Raw genomic sequence first — 16443 nt, forward strand, 5'->3', positions numbered from 1 at the left:
AAATTCTGCTTAATTGCATAGAAGTTAAAAGGTAATATTTAATATTTAATGAGGCTTATTGAGCTAGATGATGATATGCAGCTTGTGTTATACTTGCAATTATAAGATTTGCTCATTATACCTAAGCAATCTCCTTCACTCAATCTAGCTACCACTAAGGAAGCAAAATTCCCTGAATCATAATATCAAAGCATTCCATTATGTTTTCTATTAAGTTGTTTTGTTCTTTGAATCATTGTCTATTTTAATTTATCCTTTTAGAAAGAAAACAAATTACTTAACTTGCATTTCCCTCTAGAAGCTTCACTACAGCTAGACTTGGAATTGATTTCAGGCCATTTTTTAATAAATGATGGTCCCTAGTGAAAGATAGAATACTTGAGCCATCAATATTGAGTAAATAAAAGGGTTTGGGTAAATAAGAGAGAAGATACCTATTTTTCTCAAATATTTTAAATATCTAATAACCTATTCCTCATCTAAAACAAGCCACAATTACTGGAAATGATGGTCAGAGGAAGGTTTTAGCAACCCTGTGTAATACTACATGTCATGTTGGATCACTATTACAGAGAAACAGTTGTCATGCTACATTTTAGAAATTCTACACATTACCAGAGAAATAGACAACTCTTATAGCCACAGAAATCCAACGTAGCTACTGTCTACATATTCTTGTTTTAGACCTTTGGTGAAAAAAACTACTATGTGTATTGAATATATTTTACATTAGTTTTATCACAAAAAAGAAAAATGAGAATTCTATTAGATGCAAATACAAATTCTGAATGACAGGAAAGAAAAATTAAAATCAAAGCTGATCTTAATTAACAAAATGTATTATCTGCTTACATGTATATACAACTGTTCATATACAAAGGCACAGATGCATTTGTGGTTTTGAAAAATATCTATTTCATTTCAAAACTTCATTGAACGATATTGCATATGGCAAGAAAACTGCTCTTTTTGAAGGATCTTTTAAAAAGTGTTAAACTTTATTAGATACTCCAAACTAGCAAAGCTCAACTTCATCACAATTATAAAATAACACTGTACACTTTCAATTTTATCTGGAGAAATACACCTATCCCTTGAAATAACTCTGTAAACTTCCTGCTCACAGATTTCATTTCAAGCCTTGAAAATGCAGAAAATCAATGCCGAATATACTTGCCCCGAAAGGAAAAGAAAATTTCAGGGGTGTCAGGATGTTTTATCACATAAAATACAGAATTGCAATTTGTATCTGAGCAGGCAACACACCTCCAAAAATAATACAATACTTATCACAAAATACATTCACAGATGCTAGATTTGGCACAAACCACTCCATACAGCTATTGATGAAATCAGTATTGAAAGCCTTATTACAAAATCTATGGCCCTTTTCTACTCTCCAACAGACATTTCAGGATGCCACAACCTTGCAGCTCCACTCTATCATTAATTTCCCCTAAATACACTTGGCAGAAGAACGAGAAACGTCACATTTTTCATTTAATTTCTAAAGAACATCACATCCTTTAAGAATAGGTTCTTGAAATTTTAAAATGTAAAACATAAAAACCCTAAAGAGACAAACATCCAAAACCATAAAAACCCTAAATAGACAAACATCCAAAAACTTTTCTTCAAAATCACAACAACTTTATATGCTACGTGTTCCTGTAAAATACCACATACACAAACTCACAGGCACACCCACCCACCCAAAACCCACACACTCGCATATATATGGCCTCGTAATACCTCACATATATATACATATCACCAACTACAACAGAGACACACGCATATATATGGTCTCATAATACCTCACATATATATACATATCACCAATTACAACAGAGAAAAGCCAATTTCAGAAAGATGGCTTCAATTTTGATGCATTTACTCACACCTAATTCTATTTCAATTTAACTGTTGCAGAGATATTACAATACCCTGTAACAAAAACCTGACGGAAGATTGTAACAAATTGCTTAAACATCAAACCAAAGACTCAAAATAATTTCATCACAGAGCGAAATCCGCATCCAACTCGCAAAGAATTGGAAAATCCTTGCACTTACCTTGGCCTTGTCCATTCCCCTGATGACCCCAAAAGACCACCGTCACCATCAACAGCCCCGGAGCCCACGTCCACATCCTTCTAGTGACACGCTCATGTCTTCTGGCCATTGCATCATAAACTCTGCATATTCAGTGGGGTGGATGTGAAAGTACAATAAATTACATTATTAGAGAAATGCACTATGACTCAAATCCCATATCTAATATGCACTGTGCATTTCTGAATTATCCTGCCTACATGGAGGTACATTTGAAAATCGTGTTTCCCTCTAGGGTTGTCATATTGATGCTTAATATGAAAGCTCATTCATCTTTAATCTGTAAGCATTCATCTGAATTCCATTTTTAATATCATTTTCCAAAACAGGCCACTTAACCTATGAATGTTAGAAAGTACTCCCGATATACATATTGAAGTTCAGTCAAGCAAAAGCATGGTGTATGGACACTACTTAAGTATAACTTGATATTTAGGCAAATTGATGAATTTAACATACCATGTAATCCCTACATATATACAAAAGGACTTTTCAACACATTTATGTAAGTTTTGCATAAATACCCTTGAAAATATTCTCAAGTTTTAAGTGGTATTCTAATTATGTCTGTAATTTTAACTGAATAAAGAGATGCATCATGTGCAAAAACTAATCTTGTTTACTTAAAATTGAGAGTAAAATTAATTCTAGAAGGTACAAAACACTTGTAATTTTGATTTCAGATATATGACCCACAGGAACTTTCATATATACAAATATTATACGCATATATGACAATGTATATTTGAATGTTCATTTTGAAACTGCTTTTCATACTGATACATGAAAATACTTAAATGTCCACCAAAGCAAGGTTATTTATTCATACATTTGAATGATATACAGTAGCTCAAAAGAATAAACTTGAGTTGCATGTACTAATATGGATAAGTGTCCAAAATGAATAGTGAAGCAAAACTAGCAAATTTAATAATGATAAGTTCAAAATTACACCTTTCATATGTAAACATGTGCAATAGTTAAAACTATAAATTTTATGTTGCATAAATATATAATACAGTATAATAACGCATAAGAATGAGAAACACCTTCAAGACCAAAGTTAGGAAATTACAAGACTACAATTTAAATGGTTAGTAGGTGGAATTTTAAATCAGAGGTTACTCCTAAATCCCAATTTTTCCACAGTTGACAAAATACGGAGTTAAGAAAAGTAAACTTAATGATTTCCAGAATGAACGCTTTATTCAAAATGCTACGTAATTACAATTCTAATAAACTTGCAAGGGAATCCAGTCACCCAGAAGTTTTTTATGCCTTTCTCCTACATCACGAAAGGGGAAGATTTAATTACCAACTTTGCATTACTTAACGTCAGACTCATAGTATCAGAGCTAAAGAGAAATTTAAGAAACACCTAACTCAACCTCTCCATTTTAAATGACCAAATGAGTTGAGAAGGTTACAATGACATTTCTAAGTGCATATGTAAAAACAGAATTTTGATGACAATGACAGTTTAAGTACTAATAAACACTCCTGGAAAAGTTACTGTAATTCAGGTTATTTGACTGTGCTAAATGCCTTACATTCTTTACCCAATTCGGTTTTCACAGAAATCCTATGAACAAAGCACTTCCAAAATTTACCACTTCACAGCTAAGAAAACAAGGCCTAGAGAAATGCTACACGATCCCCTAGTCATGAGGTTAGTAGGTACCACTGTGGAGACTGAGGCAAAACAGGACGATTTCAAAGCCTATGCTCTGAACAAGTAAACACTAAGCAGGAATTTAGTTCTAGATCTCCCAGTTGTAGTCCAATAATCAGCCAAAAAATGGTGCTGAGAAGAGGGGAAAGAAAGATGTCTTGTATATGGAGCCTCATGTATTTGATCCCAAATACATCTTCAAATTGAAAATCATTAGAGCACAAGGCAATAGAATTATTAGTTTGTTTCTAAAATCATCAACCTTTCCCAAGTTGAACATACAAGTATATTTTATCATACATATACTATATCTGTGTATAACGTGTGTTTATATAAGTATTCCTGTGGTTTATATATCTGGATTTGGAATTACAAGTGTTTTGTGATTTATTATTTATTATTATACTTTGAGTTTTGGGGTACATGTGCACAACGTGCAGGTTTGTTACATATGTATCCATGTGCCATGTTGGTGTGCTGCACCCATCAACTCGTCATTTAACATTAGGTATATCTCCTAATGCTGTCCCTGCCCCCTCCCCCCACCCCACAACATTCCCCAGAGTGTGATGTTCCCCTTCCTGTGTCCACGTGTTGTCTCCCTCTGTTGCTCTGGCTGGAGTCAGTGGTGTGATCATAGCTCACTGCAGACTCCAAGTCCTAGGCTCAAGCGATACTTTTGCCTCGGCCTCTCAAGTAGCTCGGACTACAGGCACGCACCACCATCCCTGGCTAATTTTTTTTTACAGAGATGGGGTCCCACCGTGTTGCTTGACTGGTCTCAGCCTCCTTAGGTCAAGGGATCCTCCCACCTAGACTTCCGAAAGCACTGAGATTACAGGTGTCAGCCACCGTGCGTTTTTTGATTTCTTCAATTAATTTTACTTATACACTTGATTACACAAGATTAATTTTGTGTACATAATGAATCTCTTTTGAGGTTTAAGTTACTGATTAATTAGAGTACCACTTAACAAGCGTGTCATCCCAGCACTTTGGGAGGCTGAGGTGGGCGGCTCACCTGAGGTCAGGCATGAGCCACCGTGCCCGGCTTACACACATTCTTTTCACTCCTGCTTGCAGATCTCTGTTCCCTTCTAATTCCAGTGGAACCACTTTCACTTAGTATCAAAATATCCAGATCCACTCATCAAAGTGTAAATAATCCTTCAGTAAATTACCTTTGCAAATCTATTTTTATGTAATATTTCCTTAACTACTTCTTACCTACATCCAGTAGTCATTTTACAAGGTAGAATTTTTACTATTTTACATAGAACTGAGGCAGTATTTGAAAAAAATCTCAAAACACTCTTCAGGAAAGACGAATCTAAAACACCAGTTCCAATATATATTTTAGTAACATTTTAAAGGACAGATGGTTTTCAAAATGTTATTATAATTTAAAAAAATGTAACCTTCCTCTCTGAGTTCATGTTTATGGAAAACTAATATTTCATAAATGCCAAGTTACTATGATGTATTATCTAAATGCTGCCCCTGCCATTCTATAAATATAAAAATCATAACCTTCTAACTAACTTTGGTATTAGTCAACAATTGTGCTGATGAAAAGTAAAATCAATTCATTTAAAAAAAATTTTCTATAAAAAAAAAAACAAGTAACTTTTAAGCAGTATGGTAGATGAACTAAAAAATAAAGTAACATTAACCAGAAAGACATGCCATGGACTTCTCTAATCTTTTTTTGGAACACCCTTTTCATGCATATGAAAATAAAAATTAAATATAAAATACCTACTTTATGTATGTAGTTTTACTTGTGTCTACTGTTCTTTAAAGATTAAAATAACTCCTAAAGCCTGGATAGCTGAGCCCATTGTGCTCTTCTGCCCATAAAATAGATTGGATGTGCAGTGAAAGAGGTAAAACTTAGGCTTTCAGATTAGTTATGACGATGGAACCACAATTCTATTCAATAGTGTTCATCTTGGTCTTTCAAATGTTTAAGGTCACACGGCAAAAGAGAACAGACTTTAAGAATGTTCGTATATTACTTCTCGTCTTACCCAATAGCTACATTAGTTCAATTAGGACAGTGTTTTGGAGTAAACAGCACTGTGAAATGTGTCGTGGAGTCCGGAGGCTCCACCACCTACCTCCAGGTAGTTGTTCTGTCCGATGGAGCCTAGAGTAATACCTTAGGATATGCATTACATCTACAGGTACCAACTAGGAAGGGTAGTCTTGAATTAAAGGGCTTTAGAACACGTTATAAGAGCAAGTCGAAGCTTCCAGGTATTAGAAAAACTTCAATCACAGAGCGTCTCTGGGTTCTATCTGTGGCCAGCATCAAGTATCTGTCTGCCCTCCCCGAATGCTTTCTCTCATCATGTGGATCTTCTAGATGGTTTTATTCTTCCCCAGCCAGCCAAGTTGATCAACAAGCCTAGGTATATTAGGTATGTATAAAGTTGGTTCTTAAATAAAGTCCATTTCTGTATCTAGGTAAGTAATGTCTTCAGACTTACAATTTCATTGATATCTAGAAAGAGTGACTCTAGTTAGCTTGTAGTGTCAGTTTTTCTAGCAGCTTCCTTAAAAAAAAAAATCCTCTCTGGAACAAAATTTCCTTGCAAGTATCGCTGTTGGCAATAGTCCTCTTTACTGAAATGCTTATCCGGTGAAACTTGCGCTGTGCCAGTGAGCCTGCAGGTTGATGGTCCTTTTGTTCAACTTCTCCATTATAAAGCAACCTCTCTGATCACCCTTTTAAAACTAAAGACCAAAGAATCAAATGAGATCAGGAAGTGACCAGAGCTCACAGGTCATCAACTCCTATTCTTAGCATATTATAGCACACAGTCTAAGCCCGAAAAACACAGCAGAACCCATTACAGCTCTCGAGTTCCAGTTATTAGCATTGATTTTTTTCAATGGAAAATTTTCATTAGAAGCTATCACAGGACTCACATTCAGTAATAACTTAGATTAGGATACATACTGGAGCCTCTGTCCTTAGAGTAGGTGCCACTGAGTCACTATTAAAAGGAGTCTTTTTGACCTTAGTAAATTCTCACAGGGCTTATCTCAGTCTAAACTGTAACTGGCCTTTACTAGTGATGTCATGTGTAATTCAAATTAATATTGTAGTGTATATAAATTGTATATATAGGTATAATACATGCATGTATTTACAATTATTTATTTTATTTTTTAATAAGATGAAACTTAGAGGTTAAAATATGACTCTAGGCCATTGTGCTTTAGAATGAAGAGCACAGACATGGGTTGGAAATGTAAATTTTGACCCCATTTAATTTCTGTGACAAATTCATTAATGTCTTCAAGGTTCATGCTCTATGTATGAGACAAATGAAAACAGCTCTAAGATTCCTGAAAACCCTAAAGCATTAAAATTCCACTCTGCCATTAGTTCAGACAAATCATTTGCCAATTTGCCCCACAAGAACCAGGCATCTTTAAATGGTAACATAACATGCACTTCTCTCTCCCAAAGTGTAGTGCATAAACGTTCTGCTTCTGAATAACACAGGATGCCTGCTAAAATGTGCTGTCAGGGGTATTAGTAAGGAAATGTTGTATCAAAACTTCTGCAGATGTGGCCCTGAAATACATATTGTAATAAATCCTCCAGGCCTCTCAAGTTAGGAATAACTGGTTTATAAAATTGTACTTACTTAAAAATTATAGATAAACAGATTTCACCGTAACCCAGTTTTTCTGATCTGAATGAAATAAGGCTCTATATTCAGACTGACTTTTCAGTGAAAAACAACTTAAAATAGTGACAAATCATCTATAAGTTTAAATGAATATAACTAGGAGACCTGAAAACTCAGGTTTAGCAGTCATCTTCCAACAGTTTGAGAGCCCACAGGAGCCACAGAGCCCTCATGTCTCTCCAGAGAAGCAGGGTGATTCTTCCCCCTAAACACCATGCAATTCTTTTTTTTTTTTTTTTTTTTTTTTGAGACGGAGTCTCGCTCTGTCACCCAGGCTGGAGTGCAGTGGCACAATCTCGGCTCACTGCAAGCTCCGCCTCCTGGGTTCACGCCATTCTCCTGCCTCAGCCTCTCCAAGTAGCTGGGGCTACAGGCGCCCCACACCACGCCCGGCTAATTTTTTTTGTATTTTTAGTAGAGACGGGGTTTCACCGTGGTCTTGATCTTCTGCCGTCGTGATCCGCCCGCCTTGGCCTCCCAAAGTGCTGGGATTACAAGCGAGAGCCACCGCGCCCGGCCAACACCATGCAATTCTTGAAGTGAGTGAAAGCATTCCTGCTCACATTGATACCCTCTCAAGTGAACTCAAAGTTAAGCCATCTCCAGCCAGACTAGATACCCTGGCCCATATCTCATTCATTAACATGTGTTGAGAAGCCTTTGTTTCTTGGAAACTACATGAAGTGAATAGGCTGTGGACTCCACTGGACCTAGTGGTCTATATTTAACCAATTCCTTTCACACATATGTATCAGATGCTCTCTTAGTTACGGAGCTGCAGTGGTGAATAAGAAAGCCACAGTCCTGTACTCCTAGGGTTTCAATTCTGAAGACGAAGACAGGCACAGAAACCCAACTGAGCAAAGAGAAGAGATTATTACAAAATGTGTTCACATGCAAAGTGAAGCAAGGGACTGAATATACAACAAGGGTATTGGGGCGAACATTAGATATAATCTTAATTCAGATTATATAAGATTCATACATATAATTTTTATATATAGATATATTAATTTGGGCTGGGCGTGGTGGCTTATGCCTGTAATGCCAGCATTTTGGGAGGCCAAGGCGGATGGATCACTTCAGTCCAGGAGTTTGAGACCAGTCTGATCAACATGGCAAAACCCCATCTCTACTAAAAATAAAAAAGTTAGCCGGGCGTAGTGGTGTGCGCTTGTAGTCCCAGCTACTCAGGAGGCTGAGAAAGGTAAACTGCTTGAACCCAGGAGGGAGAGGTTTCAGTGAGCCAAGATTGTGCCACTGCACTCCAGCCTGGGTGACACAGCAAGACCCTGTCTCAAAAGAAAAAGAAAAAGAGAAATATTAATTTGGACTATACAGATTCTAACCACTTCTTTCAAGTGAGAATATTTAAGCTAAGACCTGAGAATAAAAAGAGTTAGCTTTTCATACACTACAGAAAGATTCGTCTTTTAGGAAAAACCCCCAGTGTTCAAGGACCCTAATATATGAGCAAGATCTTGGCATGTAGAAGAAACCTGTGAATTGGATGAAATGAAAAACTGAAAAGTAGGAATCTGGATGAAGTACAGAAGGGAGAAAGACTAATGTGAGACGTGGCTGAAAGAGAAGGATATGTGAAACAGTACAGGTCTTCATTAGTAATGATGAGGAACATAAATCTTAGTCCAAGTACACCAGAAAAGTGGGAGAGTTGGAAACTGAAAGACATGTTAAGAGATCACTTTGGTTTCTCTGTAGCTAACAGGGTGTAGGAGATTAAGAATTCAAGTAGGTTGACTAAGGATGACCTAAGAAAATAAGCGTAGGCAAGAAAATATGTGGCTCTGGCTAGGCTGGGGACATTGGAAATCAAAAGAGGTGGAGGAAATTACAGATGTATTTGGAACCAAAATATTTTTTAAATGAATGTTAAATTGGATATTGTCAGAATATTGAGGAAGGGCCAAAAATGACTTATAAGCGTCTAGCATGGCTGGCAGTGCCACTTACTGACATGTGGGAAACCAGGACATGTTACCTCTGAATTATTCGAGTGCTACTGTCATGTAAATCATCAACTCCCAGAATAAAGGTCTGGGCCAAACTCTAAGACTAGAAATTATTAGCTGTTTAGTAGTGTTTAGAGCTTAGAGAGAGTATGTGTGTGGAGAGAAAAGAAGAGCAATTAGGACAGAACCCTTAGAAATATCAATATTTAAAATTTGGGAAGAGAAACAGAAACAAATAAATTGTGGGAAAATGAAGCTCAGGGTAGTTGCAAGGGAATGCTAAAAATGAACTATGGCATTTGAGGAGGAAAACGTGGAAACTGAAAGCAAGAGAGGACGGATGGATCGTGAGGGAGCAGCAGCAGCTGTGTCCTAAGGAGAGTCTCAGTGAAAATGAAGGGTTGTAGGAATGAGGACATCTGGGCCAACGAGCTGGCAAGGAGTGATGTCCAGGAGGCAGAATATTTGCATCTAGATCCTGGTGGTACATACCCTTATAGAAAATGTTTCAGATTTGATGACAATAAAGTGGAGGAAAGAAAAAATGTAATGGAAATAAAGATGTCAAAAAACGGGGAACCGAGGTTTGTACTGGTCCTTTCACGTGAAAGCTGAGCCACTAAAATGATGGCTGAACTTGCCTGAAGATGATATTGAGCAAAAGATCTAAAGCCTTAAATAAATGACAAGAGGCCAGGTGCAGTGGATCATGCCTGTAATCCCAGCACTTTGGGGGGCTGAGGCAGGCAGATCACCTGAGGTCAGGAGTTCGAGACCAGCCTGGCCAACATGGCGAAACCCCGTCTCTACCAAAAATACAAAAATTAGCTGGGTGTGGTGGTATGCACCTGTAATCCCCGTTACTCAGGAACCTGAGGCAGGAGAATCACTTGAAACCGGGAGGAGGAGGTTGCAGTGAGCCGAGATCCCACCATTACACTCCAGCATGGGTGACAGAGCAAGACTCCATCTCAAAAAAAAAATAAAAAAAAGACAAGAGTGCCCAGGAGGGAGGTCTGTTGATGATGGTAATACCAAAGGGGCATGGCTGATATTTCCAAGGGGTTTGAGTTTCAAAGGAACAGTCTAATTTGCAAGGAGCGGAGAAATTAACAGTCTAGAAGTTGTAACGGGAACCAAGAACAACCACCTTGGCTTCCAGCCATAGGTATGTGGAGGGTGAGAAAAAGACCTGTCTCAATTTATGAAAGCTAGAGAAACAATTGTACTTTGGTATCAAGCAACTTTTGTTTTAAGATAATTACAAAGCAATATGGAACTTAGCAACAGTCAATTTTGACAGTTTCCTGCAGCTTAGTAAATTCTGCAAAAATTAAGATTTAACACAAAAGTATAGAAAAATTTTAATGGCATAGCACCTTTCTTCACAATTCCTTAAACCAAACAATTCCCTGTTCTTCTAACTCTCTCCTTACAATATCAACTAGGCTTCTTATTCAATGAACGGTTTAAGTCTACTAAGACACACACACACACACACACACACACACGTCTTATCCAGCTGAAGATCTCATTTTTGAAGGTACATTGAAAGTACATAGATCATTCTATAATCATCATCTATGAAGATTGTGAGCAACTGGAACAAGTATTCTTGGAAAAAGAGTTTCCTGTGTATAAGAAAAAAAAGAGTCCAACTCTGGGAACTGACTTGGCTGAGTCATCATTATATGCCACTGGCAAGAAATCAAGAAGTAACCCAGGACTGATAAACTTTGTTAAAGGAAATGGAAACAGCCTATCTGTGAGGCTTAATTCTTGATAATCTGGCCAAGATATAGCATCTGGATAAGAGTTCACTGACTCAACTAAATTTTGTGAAGGTGAAGTACTTGTTAAAATGAAAGATCTATTTAGAGAGAAATAAGTAGACATAATGTCTGCACTATGGATAGGTGTATACCTGCTTTTTGCAAAAACAGTTTGTATCTTTGAAATGCTGGTTTGCCCTGGACAGAGCTAACTTAAATAGAGGCCGGGCGCGGTGGCTCATGCCTGTAATCCCAGCACATTGGGAGGCCGAGGAGGGTGGATCATGAGGTCAGGAGATCGAGACCATCCTGGCTAACACAGTGAAACCCCGTCTGTACTAAAAATGCAAAAAATTAGCTGGGCATGGTGGCGGGCACCTGTAGTCCCAGCTGCTCGGGAGGCTGAGGCAGGAGAATGGTGTGAACCCGGGAGGCGGAGCTTGCAGTGAGCCGAGATCGCGCCACTGCACTCCAGCTGGGTGACAGGGTGAAACTCCGTCCCAAAAAAATATATATATAGTTTATATATATATATATACACGTATATATATATGTATATATATACATATATATACGTATATATATACGTATATATATACGTATATATATATGTATATATATACATATATATATATGTATATATATACGTATATATATACATATATACGTATATATATACATATATATACGTATATATATACGTATATATATACGTATATATATACATATATATATACGTATATATATACGTATATATATACATATATATATATGTATATATATACGTATATATATATGTATATATACCCAAAGGATTATAAATCAAGCTGCTATAAAGACACATGCACACGTATGTTTATTGCGGCACTATTCACAATAGCAAAGACTTGGAACCAACCCAAACGTCCAACCATGATAGACTGGATTAAGAAAATGTGGCACATATACACCATGGAATACTATGCAGACATAAAAAAGGATGAGTTCATGTCCTTTGTAGACACATGGATGAAGCTGGAAACCATAATTCTCAGCAAACCATCACAAGGACACAAAAAACCGAACACTGCATGTTCTCGCTCATAGGTGTGAATTAAACAATGAGAACACATGGACCTAGGAAGGGGAACATCACACTCCGGGGCCTGTCATGGGGTGGGGTGAGGGGGAGGGACAGCATTTGGAGATATACCTAATGTAAATGATGAATTACTGGGTGCAGCACACCATCATTGCACATGTATACATATGTAACAAACCTGCACGTTGTGCACATGTGTCCTAGAACTAAAAGTATATATATATAAAAAAAGAGAAAACCATTAAAGAAAGGCTATAATACACAGGAACACACAGACACACATACACCTGTGTGTCTATATCTTCAGTTATCACACTTTTTCTATACAGACTCCACACGAGACAAACATGTTACATTTTATGAGAAACTATAAGTGGAAAGAGGAGAATTTGTTAAATTAATATAGAATGTTCCTTGTTTAGCATAATTCTAACTGTTTCTCATTAGAGGTCTGAGTATCAATCTGTATTATATGTGGCCATGCTGGCATTTGGGAAATTCCACAAGAAATTTTTAAATATGAATTTGGAAAAGGGAAAAGGATTTTTAAAGTGTCTTTTTTTGTTCTGCATTCTGTGTGGAACATATATTTTGTGCTAACTGCTCGTGTTAGCTTGTGATTGCCTGTGACTATGTAGAAGATATACCTTACGTGACTATGTGAGCAATAGTCTTAAAGTTAAGAAATCTAAAAATTGGTTGGTTTAGTTGCTAATTAGGTAAATTACCTTGTAATGGTTACTTAACCTCTCAAAGATTAATTATCTTCAGTGGTACATTGAAGGTTCCATTCATATTGATTTTAGTAGACTTATCCTGCTAAAAAGTAAATTTAACAGAAATTATTCTAGACCTCATTATTTCAGGAGACCCCACCCTAGCTTTTATTCCTAACTTCAAGAAATGCAGAGAAATTTAAAAATTCGATGTTCTCCAATTCAACAGAATATAACTGAACTAAATAGATTTATGTATAATTCATTATTTCAACCTTTAACGCTATATCCAAGCGGTTTGTTTTCACCATAAAGTTATAGCTGTTTAGGCCAATAATTAAAGAGGACCTTGATAGAGAATGACAAGAGAGGATGATCGCCCTATTGTCTATCTTCCAGCTGCTTTCAATGCCCTGAAGTTTTATTCACACCCAAATATTAGAATCTTATCTGAGGGAGCGTACTCAAATGATGAATCATGCTACTTTCTCAAGAAAAGTGTTACAGAAAAATAAATGCCTTTCTGGTCAAAGCACTGATGCTCTGGAAATAATCTTTTTCCAAATGAGGTACAGGAATTGTTAGGACTATTAAAAGTTTGTATATGATATCTGCCAGGTTCGACTGAGCTTCACTTAAAATCTACTATATTAGGGCTAAGTGTAATGACTCAAATTAGTGAACTTAAAAATTGTTTTAAAATGTTTCATGGAGACATTTCAAATATTGCTCTCTGATTTATCACTGTTACTTTTGCTGAATTCAATTTGATGCCAAGATTTATTCAGATTAATCAAATGCCACAAACTCTGATACCTAATGTTCCTTAACACCTTAAGAACCTTTAAACAGGTCAAATGTTGAAGATACGCTTTTAGTGAAACTGTACCTAAGCACATGAATTCTATTGAATATAGCTTTTCAGAAGACTAACAAAGAAAGAAGACTTAGGAAATTCAGAAACATTTTTTAAACCTTCTAGAGGGAATTAAACTACTGAAAAATAATTTCAATTTGTGAATCTAATGGCATTAATCAGAACATAAGAAAAAAGTAACCATAAAAATTTATGGGGGTAATATTTTATATGAGGATCAGGAAAAACAACTAATGGATATTAGGCTTAATACCTGGGTGATGAAATAAACTGTACAACCAACCCCATGGCACAAGCTTACCTCTGTAACAAACCTACACTTGTACCCCTGAAATTAAAAGTTAAAATTTAAATAAATAACGTTGTGCTATTAATTTCAACCAGAGCCTTTCCAAGGTGCAGGGAACTTTTGAGAATTTTATTTCTTGCAAAAGGAAATTTGATTCCTTGCTTAGGGCCTTCCTAGCAAAACCTCTATTCTTTGGAGAAGCATCATACTCCTACAAGATTTAAGGACCATCATATTTGTCAGACTTTTTTCTGTTTTACTGTGAGAAGTTTACAGAATATCAAGAAAAATCAAATCCGAAGGTGCACTACACGTGTTTTATCAAAAGGAACATATATGTTTACTTTTAAGAAAATACGACAAATTTAGTTTTCTGACCTATTACCAAGTTAGACATCTTGAGTGAATTGAATCTGTTGTAATCCTGTTTGGTTTTCATCCCATGGCTCTGGAAAACTGACATTTATCTCCAATTTTTCAACTCTGCTTCTTTCCAGTACCTCATCTATACGACTATTGTAGTACTTTTCATCTGCTTCTACCACTACATTATGGCTGCATTACTTTTAACACAGTGTCCCACATCTTACCCATTTCTACCTAATATAAAGAGTAGAAATTGAATTATAATTGAGTATCCAGTTGCCTCATATTCTGGTCTTCAACTGAAATAACTCCAGCTATCTCAAAACTTCAACCCTCCCTGGAAGTATTGGACCAAATTATCCCAGATTATAGCACTCTCAGGCGAAAATTACTAATGCTTTTATAGTTTCAGAGACAGTATCAGGTTATTCAACACAACCTTCCATGCACCATCCCAGCCTCATATAATCAGAGGACACTTAGACGACTTTAATAGCCTTCAAAAGACACCCTCCTCTTTTACTTATATATATATTTATTTATCTATTTATTTAATGGAGACAGGGTCTCACTCTGCCACCCAGACTGGAGCGCAGTGGCATAATCACGGTCTACCGAAGCCTGCACCTGCCGGGCTCTGATCCTTCCACCGCAGCCTCCTGAGTGGCTGGGACCACAGGCGCCGCCACCACGTCTGCCTGGTTTTTGTATTTCTGTGGAGATGGGGTTTCACATGTTGCCCAGGCTGATCTGAGACTCCTGGGCTCAAGAGATCCACCTGCCCCGGCCTCCGAAAGTGCTGGGATTACATGAACGAGCCACTGTGCCCAGCCGGCCCCGCCCGGTTTTTAACCTTCGTACTGTTTATATAATCATCCTTCACAAAATAGAACACTTCATTACTCGATGGTTCTCATTATTCTAACATGAAGAACTATCTTAAGAAAATAAATTCCCTGCCGTTCGCGGTGGCTCACGCTTGTAATCCCAGCACTCTGGGAGGCCGAGGCGGGCGGATCACGAGGTCAGGAGATCGAGACCATCCTGGCTAACACGATGAAACCCTGTCTCTACCAAAAATACGGAAAATCAGCCGGGCGTGGTGGCGGCGCCTGTAGTCCCAGCTACTCGGGAGGCTGAGGCAGGAGAATGGCGGGAACCCGGGAGGCGGAGCTTGCAGTGAGCCGAGATCGCACCCCTGCACCAGCCTGGGTGACAGAGCGAGACTCCAGCTCAGACAAAAAAATAAATAAATAAATTTCCAATATTTCCTGGAATATCCAATTTAATTCTATACATCACATAAAAATAAAAGCCGTCTTACTGTGTTAGTTTCTTACTGCTGTTACAATAAATTAACATAAAATCAGAGGCTTAAAACAACACATTTTTTTTTTTATACTTCTGGGTGTCAGAAGTCCAAAATGGGTCTTAGTGTGCTAAAATCAAGTTATCATCAAGTCTATATTTTGTCTGGAGATTCCAGGAGAGAATTCACCAGGTTTGAGGGGTCACATGTATCCCTGAGCTCTTGGCCTCTGCACATCTTGGACACAGCACATCACTTCAGCCTCGGCTCCAGGTTCCCCAAGCTCTTCTGCTCACTCTGGTCTCTCCGCCTTCCTGTCTGAAGGTTCTTTGTGACTACAGTGGGCCCACCTAGATAATTCAGGATAATCGCTCCAGTTTAAGGTGAGGTAATTAGCAATCTTAATTCCACCTCTAACCATAATGCTTCCATGCTGCCTAACAACACATTCAAAAGGTCATCCTGCTGGCCGGGCGCGGTGGCTCAAGCCTGTAATCCCAGCACTTTGGGAGGCCGAGGCGGGCGGATCACGAGGTCAGGAGATCGAGACCATCCTGGCTAACACAG

The 16443-nt window shown here is 37.6% G+C and overlaps 1 long non-coding RNA gene across 1 annotated transcript in view; it reads right to left on the reverse strand.

Annotated features, from left to right (window-relative positions):
* LOC134732026 (uncharacterized) overlaps positions 1–16443 on the reverse strand; it is a 104531-nt gene that overhangs the window by 71124 nt on the left and 16964 nt on the right. The window contains exon 2 of the long non-coding RNA XR_010114870.1: positions 2076–2197. This is a non-coding gene — a long non-coding RNA (uncharacterized lncRNA). The remainder of the gene's footprint in view (positions 1–2075; positions 2198–16443) is intronic.

Source organism: Symphalangus syndactylus, chromosome 1 (genome assembly GCF_028878055.3).
Source record: "Symphalangus syndactylus isolate Jambi chromosome 1, NHGRI_mSymSyn1-v2.1_pri, whole genome shotgun sequence".
NCBI classification, from domain to species: domain Eukaryota; kingdom Metazoa; phylum Chordata; class Mammalia; order Primates; family Hylobatidae; genus Symphalangus; species Symphalangus syndactylus.